The sequence below is a fragment of the Staurois parvus genome, unplaced genomic scaffold (assembly GCF_062004578.1).
Source record: "Staurois parvus isolate SC_StPar_1 unplaced genomic scaffold, SC_StPar_1.0 ptg000136l, whole genome shotgun sequence".
Classification (NCBI taxonomy): domain Eukaryota; kingdom Metazoa; phylum Chordata; class Amphibia; order Anura; family Ranidae; genus Staurois; species Staurois parvus.
Window position 1 is genome coordinate 7,227,913 of NW_028317932.1, and position 11,518 is coordinate 7,239,430.

An 11,518-nucleotide genomic window follows, 5' to 3' on the forward strand; every position below is an offset into this window, starting at 1 on the left:
TACTACATGCTTTTCTGCAGTGTTTCATTTAAAGTCTATAGAACCAAAAAAATGCTACTTTTTGCGTTCAAAAAAGTCCCTGACCCTTTCCAAAAAATGCACCAGGTGAAAACTTGGAGATGTGAACTTGTCCTATAGGAAATTATGTTAAATGGACTGCACTGCGTCTCTCCAAACGCTGCGGAAAACACTTTGTGAACCTGAGGTGTAAACCTAGGGTTAGTGGGCGACTGTCAGCCCATCCTGTCCAATATCCTTCAACTGAAAAAACCCAAGTAATTGGGTGGAAATGTAACAGTGGACGTATTCAATCGGATTCAGACGCTGTTTGAGCCTGGGTTCAAAGTGATGCGGTGCAGAATTCGCACTGGTTTCTGTGTTATTTCTGCACCGCATCATGATCACACCCCGTTCATCTGAACTGCTGTGGGTGTGTATGTTAAGTTAACGACACCCCGAAATTGGTTCACAAAACACGGTGCAATGTGCAGAATCGGATTGCATGGGTGTGAATACCCATGTGATCTGATTCTGGTGCGGACAAAAAAAAAGTGTTCTGCACTATTTTGGTGTGGATGCTGTGCGATAAAAAATATATGTCTTAAATTGCACCGCACAAAAATTGCATGAATGAGGTGCGGTTCCTGTGCAAATCAAATGCGATATGCCGCACCGCATCAGTGTGAACCCAGGCTGACAGCTCTGCCAGCAGCGCCTATCAGAATCCAAAAGCCCAGCAGCAGAATTTGTCCATTTGCACTGTACAAGCTGAACAAAAGAAATAACACTAAGGGCCCATTCACACTAGGAACTGCATGTGAATCGCACAGAAATGCTGTGCAGTTTCTGTGTGATTTACATTCAATTTTGTGCAGTGCGATTTCAGCCCATCCATTTTGAATGTGCTGAAATGGCACTGAACCAAAAGTAGTGCATGCGCTACTTTTGGAAATGCACTGCAACTGGATCACATGGTACTTTTATACCATCCAGTCTGGTGCTGGTAAACACACTGCTTTGCTGCGTTAACTGCAGATCTCAAGGAGATTTGCATGCAGTGCAGGAAACCGACATGGAATGTGTGTTTCCTGCACCATGTTCTAGTGTGAACAGGCCCTAAGGCTAGGTTTACACATGTGCAGGTGCGGATCCACATGAAAATCCGTGCCACACGCGCAGAGACATGGGGACCTGTGGGCGGGTGCCATTAATTCTAATGGCACGCCGCCCGCACTGGAAAACACAACTGTACTGGGAACTGAAGTTCTTGTGCGGGCTGCGTTTTCAGAAAAAGTGCAGGGACTTCTTCCCTGCGTGGCATGGGAGTCCATTCAAATGAATGGGCTCTCATGCCCGTGCAAAGCACGGCCGCATATATATGAACCGGGGCTAATGGTATGATGGATCAAAATTCAGCCAGTTTAGCAGGGGAAAAAAACCCAATCATCTCTGTCCAGCTTTATAAATCTGAATGTTAGGATTAAAGGAAAGGCTAATTGATTGCACAGTTATACATACCTGCAGAGATATAAGCGGTTGTGCCTGAGGCTAGCAGGCAGGTCTAACTGACCCCAAACAACACTGAAGGAAGACCATAATTACAGGGTGTGACCACAGCTTCTGGTTAGTGTCTGTCTGATACAAGTGTGCTTGGAATAAAGACCAAACATTTGTGTTTGCCTTACAATTGTAATATGTAAAACAGTACTGTGCTCATAATATATACTATATAACGGTGCAACTCGAATAAGTGTGTGCCCCTTAAACGTATGATAAACAAAAAACATTCATGCACACCATCTAAAAAAAATAAGCACACCTCTATATTAAAACAAAAATATAATGCATTGAATTTAAAATGTATCTAAACACAATCTATCCAGAAACAAAAATGATACATTGTAAGAAATCGACTTAAAACAGTGCTTAGTGAAAAACTAGGAACAAGAAATTGCTTTCCAGTGCCGTTTACATCTCTACATAAACCTAATTTAGTCTCACTTTCTGAATTACAGAATGATTTTATTATGGAAATTGGATTGCATTTGCCTTGCTTCAAGACCTGTACACACGAAAAGAAAATCTTATGCAAATTTCCGTATGAGGAACGATCGGTGGATTATCTGTTAGTATAGTGCTTTCAATAGCCGATTGTAATGCGTTTTAACCACTTCCGCACCGCCCTATAGCAGTAATACTGCTACAGAGTGGCATGGGTGTACAAAACCACGCATATATACATGACTTTGCAGTTCTGGGTAGGGGGCGTGTGCGAGTGCCCTACTCGCGCCACCATTCGTGGCTTCGGCTGTCAATCACTAGGTCCCAGCTGGTGATTCCCCACTGGCACCTGGCGATCTCCAAGGATTTCCAACAGGGGAGAGACCTGTATGTAAACAATACAGATCTCTCCCCTGTCAGCTCCTGCACACTGCTTTGTATGGCTCTGCTATGTGCTTACAGTACAACAGCACACAGTTAACCCTTTGATCGCACCACATGTTAACCCCTTCCTGCCCAGTGCCATTAGTACAGTGTCAGAGCTTTTTGTTAGCACTGATCACTGTATTGGTGTCACTGGGGATGTCAGTGACACCAAGTCAGTTCCCTCCAGTGTCAGAATGCCTGCCACAGTCCCACTATAAAGGGCTTGTTCACACTTGGCTGTTTTACCAACGCTTGCCAAACACCCCTATAGCGTTTGGCAAGCGTTGGTCCGGTGTTTGCGGAGCGTTTTTTAACGCTCCACAAACGCCGCATGCGCGGTTTAGCAGAGGTTGCTAGGTGTTTGCCGAGTGTTAATAACGCCCCACAAATGCCTATAATGCAGTTTGAGTGGCGTTACCGCTCCGCAAACGCCCCGCAACCGCACCGCAAACGCCGGCCGGGCGTTTGCGGAGCGGCACCATAGACGAGAATAGGAGGCTTCAACGCCTCCTGACTCGACCAGAGGCGTCCATTTTGCTGCGACGCGACACAAACGTTCCCGTTAGAACAGCACCATGTGCTGTAATGTGCAGAATTGGCAGAGGCGTTTGGGAAGCGGTAAAAACGCTTCCCAAATGCCTCTCTGCCGCCTGCACACAACGCTAGTGTGAACGTAGCCTAAGTCGTTGATTACCACCATTACTAGTACAAAAAAAAAAATTCCAGTATATATACCACCATTTGTAAACACTATATCTTTCACGTAAACCAATTAATTTACACGTATTGGGATTTTTTTTTTATAGCAAAGACATGTAGCAGAATACATTTTGGCCTAAATTTATGAAGAAATTTAATTTATTAAATTTTTTTTACTGGACATGTTTAATAGCAAAAAGTCAAAAATATAGGGTTTGTTTTCAAAATTGTCTTTTTTTGTTTATAGCACAAAAAAATAAAAAACACACAGATGATTAAATACCACCGAAAGAAAGCTCTATTTGTGGGAAAAAAAGGGCCGTAAATTTCATTTGGGTGCAGCATTGCATGACTGCGCAATTGTCAGTTAAAGTAACGCAGTGCCGTATCACAAAAAATGGCCTGGTCAGGAAGGGGGGTAAATCCTCTGGAGGTCAAGTGGGTAACCAGAGCACGATTGTGTTCATGCATTTTTTGCACTCGCCTATCCATTTCCTGGGAGCCTATAGCACAGGTCCATGCATCAAACACATGAGTCTTTTTTTCATATGCATTGTATGGTACTTGGATGCGCATTAGGAGCCCATTAGAAATATTGGTTGCATCCACAAAATGCATGTTCAACACATGTTTGTTGGTGCATGAACACATGCATATGTTCTCTTGCAAGAGATAATATGATCGCATAAATGTGAGTGTACACCCAGGGGCAGACTGACAACTCATGGGGCCCCCGGGCAGTAGGGGATCATGGGACCCCTGTGTCCTTGCCCAAACGCAAAAAAGGTACCAGGGGCATGTCATGGGGCCCCCTACTGACCGGGGACCCCTGTGTACATCTCAAATATCAAGGTTGCCATATCGAACCCAAAGTTCTAGTTAAATGGCTTCTATTATGACTTACCAGCTAGTGAAAAAAGTCAGTTCTTATCTTTTGCTATTTTCTGCATCAAGGTTTTAAGCAAGAGGGTCAACCAGGCAAGTAGCATTTTCAAAAGTCAGTAGTGGTGGTTACCATGTTTTTCACATGACAGGTTTACTGTAAGATCAGTGAAAGCCATGATCATTCATGATCGATATGTGCGCCATCATGAACAGTTCACAAAGCAGAGGAAGGTCAGCTCTTACGGCGTTGTTGCAGCCACACTTTCTTTTTCCTGATGTAGGGTTTGTTCACACTAGCGGTTGAGGGGCAGTACAGCTCCGTTCACACCTATGCAGTTTGCTTTTTGTCCATTTTGCAGTGCTTTTCACAGTTAGTTTTGACGTGTCTGATGCGTTTTTTACCGTGTTTTGTTCAGCTTTTTTTTTTAATTGGATTTTTTTTTGTTGCTGGGCAGAAAAAAAATGCAAAATGTGGCAAACATGCACAACCATGCATTTCAGCAGATTCTAGATTGAAATCTATTGTAGCAAAAACACTGCTTTTTGCTTTTAAAAATGCATAGATGTGAATACGTTCCATAGGAAACCATGTCAAATGGACTGTGGTGCGTTTTTGCAAAAATAACTAAAAAACGCATTGGTGTGAACGGAGCCCTAAACCCTGCACTTGAGCCATGTTTTTACTGCTACCAACCGCTCTCTTTTTATCTGAAGAGACAGCGGCTGGGGGTGTACACATGCCATGGCTGCAATTCTTTGCTTCACAGTGGCAGCAGGAATTATACCCCCTGTTCAAATGAATGGTGCCTCTCTGCAAGCGTCCTGTAACTGTATGCTAGTGGGTGGTTCAAGGGCTTAAAGCAGGAGGTGAGAAGGCAATACAACACCTCTTCCGCATCTGTCAAATGCTCTCTAAAGAGCAATCCAAAAAGAAGATCACTCTTCAGAGACCAAAACAAGTGTGAATGAGCTGTTAGACATACTCAGCTATGTCCTGTATGCGACTGCCATGGGGACCCCATTAGCGGTAAGGGCATTTTTACATGAGTGTTTAGTATCAGCACTGTTTTCAGAGATTACTTAATGATCCATGTGCTTATCATACACTGCCATGTGTTCGTGAAGTGTTCTGCAAATGCTGCCCAGGCTTTTTTCCATGCCTGTCACCAGTTAGCTATATAAACCATTCACCTAAAAATTAGCCCTAGTTCACACTAGGGCGACTTTGAAAGTCATGCAACTTCCAGCGTGTCTTTGCTATACAACTTTTCAGTGACTTGGTGCAACTTCAAGGCGATTGTAAAGCGATTTCAAAGCAACAATAAGAAGCATTGCTATGCAACTTTTCCTCCCTGGTCATCCTTGTTGCCTAAAAAACCTCCTTCCAAGCACATTCTATTCACACCTAAGTATAGCAGAAACACGTGTTCCCGCTTGCATTTTTTTGCATGTTTTTCAAAGTATTTAAATGTACATTGCACATAGGACTGCCTATTCACTTAATGGGCTGCCCTACACACCACAAATGCCCTAATGAAGCTCTAGAATGTTTTCAGTTGAGGAGTGTCACCATTTCTCATTGTGTGTTTGTAGAGTGTTTTGTCGTGCAGCAAACATATACCATGGTTGGGGTGTCATTAGCAATTAGGCTGCATTTACAGTGCTTTGAAAAAGTATTCATACCCTTTGAAATTTTCCACATTTTGTGATTTTACAACCAAAAACATAAATGTATTTTATTGGGATTTTATGTGATAGGCCAACACAAAGTGGCACATAATTGTGAAGTGGAAGGAAAATGAAAAATAATTTTTACAAGTAAATACTGGAAAAGTGTGGTGTGCATTTGTATTCAGCCCCATTTACTCTGATACCCCTAACTAAAATCCAGTGGAACCAATTGCCTTCAATTAGTAAATAGAGTCCACCTTTGTGTAATTTAATCTCAGTGTAAATACAGCTGTTCTCTGAAGCCCTCAGAGGTTTGTTAGAGAACATAAATGAATAAACAGCATCATGAAGGCCAAGGAACACATCACACAGGTCAGGGATAAAGTTGTGGAGAAGTTTAAAGAAGAAAGATGTGGAAGAAGGTGCTCTTGTCAGATGAGACCAAAATTGAACTCTTTGGCCTTAAAGAAAAATGTTATGTGTGGCAGAAAACTAACACTGCACATCACCCTGAACACACCATACCCACTGTGAAACATGGTGGTAGCAGCATCATCATGTTGTGGGGATGCTTTTCTTCAGCAGGGACAGGGAATCTAGTGAGAGTTGATGGGAAGATGGATGAAGCCAAATACAGAGTAATCTTAGAAGAAAACCTGTTAGAGTCTGTAAAAGACTTGAGACTGGGACAGAGGTTCACCTTCCAGCAGGACAATGACCCTAAATATACAGCCAGAGCTACAATGGAATGGTTTAGATCAAAGCATATTCATGTGTTAGAATGTCCCAATCAAAGTCCAGACCTAAATCCAACTGAGAATCTGTGGCAAGACTTGAAAATTGCTGTTCACAGACACTCTCCATCCAATCTGACAAAGCTTGAGCTATTTTGCAAAGAAGAATGGGCAAAAATGTAACTCTCTAGATGTGCAAAGCTGGTGGAGACATCCCCAAAAAGACTTGCAGCTGTAATTGCAGCGAAAGGTGGTTCTACAAAGTATTGACTCGGGGGACGAATACAAATGCATGGCACACTTTTCAAACATTTATTTGTAAAAAATGTAAAAACCATTTATCATTTTCCTTCCACTTCACAATTATGCACCACTTTGTGTTGATCTATCACATAAAATCCCAATAAAATACATTTACGTCTTTGGTTGTAACATGACAAAATGTGGAAAATTTCAAGGGGTATGAATACTTTTCAAGGCACTGTACACCTGCATGCGCATCACGCTTGTGTCACCATAATGGCAAGGCAAGCAAGATTCGCATTTCTGGAATGTGCTGTAAAGAATGTGGTTTCTGTGCGGGTCGCCATGCATTCAGAAAGGCGCAGATGCAAACACAACCTAAATGGTGACTCAAGAGTGATGCACATTGCCACACATTTTTCAAAACGCATGGCAAAGCGTGTGTTTTCTTGCCGGTTGCCATGCATTCAGAAATGCATAGATGTGAATGAATGGTAATGCGAGTGTGACACGTGTTTTCGAAACTTGTGGCAAAGTGTGCATTTTCTTGTGATTTGTTGTGCTTTCAGAAATGCACAGATGCAAGCGGATGGTAAGGCAAGTGTGACGCGTTTTGGCGTGTTTTTGAAACATGTGACAAAGCATCCATTTTCTTGTGTGTCTCTATGCAGTTGAAAACATGCCGATGCATTTGAATGGTAATGCGACACGTTGGCATGAGCTTTTGAAACGCAGGGTAAAGATTGTGTGTTTTTGCAGGTTGCCATGCATTTGGAAGCACGCAGATGCAAATGAATGGTAATGCAAGTGTAACGGCTGCCTCAGGCTCTCAGCGAATCACAGGTGCCGCACCAGTCTCTGGAGTGGATCCCAACTTTAAAGTCAGGATCTTTCCCCGGCCTGGACCAGCTGAGTGACATCACTTGATAGCAGACTTCAGCCTGTCAGCTGAAAACGGGTCACAGGAGTACAGAACAAACTGCACTCCTGTGATCCACAGAAGTACAGCCAAAAGAGCTTTGGCTGTACTTCTCCTTTAAGCATGTGTGAACACCACCCAGTAGTGGTTAGTGTTCCGGGTAAAACCCTGTATGCCTGGTGTAATTCTTGCTATCTGTTCTCATTCTGTATGTATGGACTCTGCACAGTCCCACTTCTCCTGTCCCGTATGCCGGGTGTAATTCTTGCTATCTGTTCTCATTCTGTATGTATGGACTCTGCACAGTCCCACTTCTCCTGTCCCGTATGCCGGGTGTAATTCTCGTTATCTGTTCTCACTCTGTATGTATGGACTCTGCACAGTCCCACTTCTCCTGTCCCATATGCCGGGTGTAATTTTCGTTATCTGTTCTCACTCTGTATGTATGGACTCTGCACAGTCCCACTTCTCCTGTCCCGTATGCCGGGTGTAATTCTTGTTATCTGTTCTCATTCTGTATGTGTGGACTCTGCACAGTCCCACTTCTCCTGTCCCGTATGCCAGGTGTAATTCTCGTTATCTGTTCTCTCTCTGTAAGTATGGACTCTGCACAGTCCCACTTCTCCTGTCCCGTATGCCGGGTGTAATTCTCGTTATCTGTTCTCACTCTGTATGTATGGACTCTGCACAGTCCCACTTCTCCTGTCCCATATGCCGGGTGTAATTCTCGTTATCTGTTCTCACTCTGTATGTATGGACTCTGCACAGTCTCACTTCTCCTGTCCCGTATGCCGGGTGTAATTCTTGTTATCTGTTCTCATTCTGTATGTGTGGACTCTGCACAGTCCCACTTCTCCTGTCCCGTATGCCGGGTGTAATTCTCGTTATCTGTTCTCTCTCTGTAAGTATGGACTCTGCACAGTCCCACTTCTCCTGTCCTGTATGCCGGGTGTAATTCTTGTTATCTGTTCTTATTCTGTATGTATGGACTCTGCACAGTCCTACTTTTCCTGTCCCATATGCCCAGTGGAATTCTCGGTATCTGTTCTTATTCTGTATCTATGGACTCTGCACAGTCCCACTTCTCCTGTCCTGTATGCCGAGTGTAATTCTCGGTATCTGTTCTTATTCTGTATGTATGGACTCTGCACAGTCCCACTTCTCCTGTCCTGTATGCTGGGTGTAATTCTCGGTATCTGTTCTTATTCTGTGTGTATGGACTCTGCACAGTCCCGTTTCCCCTGTCCCATATGCCGGGTTAACAAAAAATCAGTGAGTGTGCTGCCTTCAACAAGATGGCGCCCTTTGCCCATTATGGTTGGTTATTGCAGTGCACCATCCTGTGGTAGGCAGTGTCTTTAAAGCTGTAAAGGTAAAAAAAAAAAAAAGTCAGTGAGTGCGTTGCATGACGCAAAATGGTGCACTTTGCGCTGCAATAGCCAGCCTTACTGAGTGGATGCAAAGGGCACCATCTTGTGGCAGGTAGGCAGCACACTCACTTTGAATCTGTTGAGTTTGCACACTATAACTGAGCAGGTGCTAAGGGCAGCATCTTATTGCAGGCAGTGCACTTTTTTTAACCTGTAATCTGTGTCCTAAGAAGGTTTATGAAATGTTTTTAATAGATAAAAATGACTCCATTGTGGTAGGCAATGGGCTCACAGTTTTTTCCTCTTAAAAACATTTCATAAAATTATGACACACACATTCAGTATCCATACAGCTAGTATTATCTTTCATTTGGGGACATTGGGGAGAATTTATCAAAATGGGAACAGACAGAATCTGGAGCTGTTGTGCATGGAGAACAGTCAGCTGCTGAAACCCCCCAGAACTAAAAATTATCTATGGCCCTGAAAGTGCAGATGAACCAGAATGGTCTAAGCAGTATCCACGGGGTTCTATGTTTGTCTGAGTATCACATCCTCCTGTGTCAATTTGTGAAAATAATCACTGGAATGCCCTCCATCTCAATCCTGTGGAGCAGACAAGAGATAATTTGGAGGGGCAAAAAGGCATAGATCAGGTTTAACTGATTCCATGGCGTCATCAGAGCATTCTCTGTGAAGGTCCAGTTTGTTTATGAATCTGGACACCAGCAGATCCCCGTCTGGTATCCCACACCTGTGACACAGAGTTTAAAACACCTGCAGATGAAGAGCCCATTCCCTTGAATCCAGATGCTAATGACTGATAAAGTCCACCTGCCAATTTTCCATGCCTTGGATGTGGACAGGGCCAGAAACATGAAGTTCTGGCCAAGAAAGGATTACGTCAATATCCTTCTGAGCGGTGACTTCTGGTGCTGATGTAAGTCACTGCCATGGAATTGTCCAACTTGTTTCTTATTGGGTGTCCTCAGAGTAGAGGAGTTCCCTGCAATGAAAAGGCATCCAGAACTGCTTCCTAGCCTGACAGGTATCTGTAATGAATATCGTCCACATATGTGGGGGAAAGGGCTTTCCTGACTCAAGCATTGGGTTGGAAATCCACCACACAAGGATAAGTCTGGCCTGGGGGGGTGGGGGACTATTTTGCGCCCTGGGCAAGACTTGCACCCCCCCCCCCCCAAAAAAAAACCGTACAAAATTTTTCTAGAAGCCTATTAAAAAGCGGCAACATCAGTGACAGCCATCATCAGAATATACCAGCTCTGTAAGTGGAAGACAAGAAAAAGACATGGGGAGGTGCCACTAAGTGCAGTATTAAAAGACCAGTTTAATAATTTAATAATAGTCACCGTCAGTCCTTCCCATCCTGGAGCTGTGGATGGACAGATGCTAGGAAGCCGCCAGACAACTGGAAGTGTCTGGTTACACGAGGCGGACGTGATGTCACCGAAGGGAAGGTCCGGTGTCTTGGAGGACAGGCTATGCGCTTGGAGACCTAGAAGCACACTGCTATATCCCACTACTTATGGGCACAGCAGCGGCTAGGCAGACTACAAATACCAGCATGACATTTTTTGCAACAATTCAATTAAAGTAGAAAAAGCAAAGTGATCATAAAACCAGAGGTAAAAAGCACGCAATGTGATACAATTCTCAGCAAGCAGGAGAGTAATGAAATCAGCGGCCGTGGCTGCGCCATAGGCAGCAGTGCATCCTAGGCAGCTGCCGAGTTTGCCTAGTGGAAGCACCGGCCCTGCTTGGAGGCAGACACATTGGCCAGGCCAAGGACTAAGTCTAAATGAAATTGGGTGTTAGGCACAGCCTTGCAGGAGGCAAGCATTAGTCCCAACAACTTCATGAAGTAAGAAATGAGGGCTTCCTCTTGACCTAGGCACGTGAGTGGACAGAATGTTGTCAACAGGCAAAACGAGGCAACCTTGTAAGTGTTCTATAGGTACAATAATAATGACCCCTTGAGTCAAGAGTTGCTGGACAGCAGCAAGTATATCCACCCACTATGATGGGGAAGGGGATATGTTTGAAAGCATGAAGCAGGAAGGAGGCAGAGTGCAAAAGTCCAGTTTGTAACCCCCAGATTTCTTATTCTGCGGAAGGATACTTTTACTTCTGTGATCATCTTGATGTACTTATCCAAGGAGGGACAAAACAGACATTCACCTTCAAACTAGTAACTGTCCAAGGTGTTTCTTGTGAGCTCAGCATTTAAGCCAAAGGATCCTACTTATGGAGATGGAAAAAAGACTCATCCTGATTTGATGAAGTGTATCCGCCAAGCCATTCACGTAATAGCGTAAAGCCATAGGTAAAAGGTCTGTGGACAGAGGCACCCGTTAAGATGGAACTATGATTCTGGGCCATATGCTTAGTTAAGACAGCAATTGTTTGGGGCTGTGAGGGTCTTGGTAAACCAAGAAATGGCGAGATCTACCACTGGATTGGACCACTTCCGCAGCAAACTTTCCTCAATAGGATATTGTTGAGTGAAGAGTTTTGAAGGATTAAACACAAGACAGGCAGCAAGTAAACCA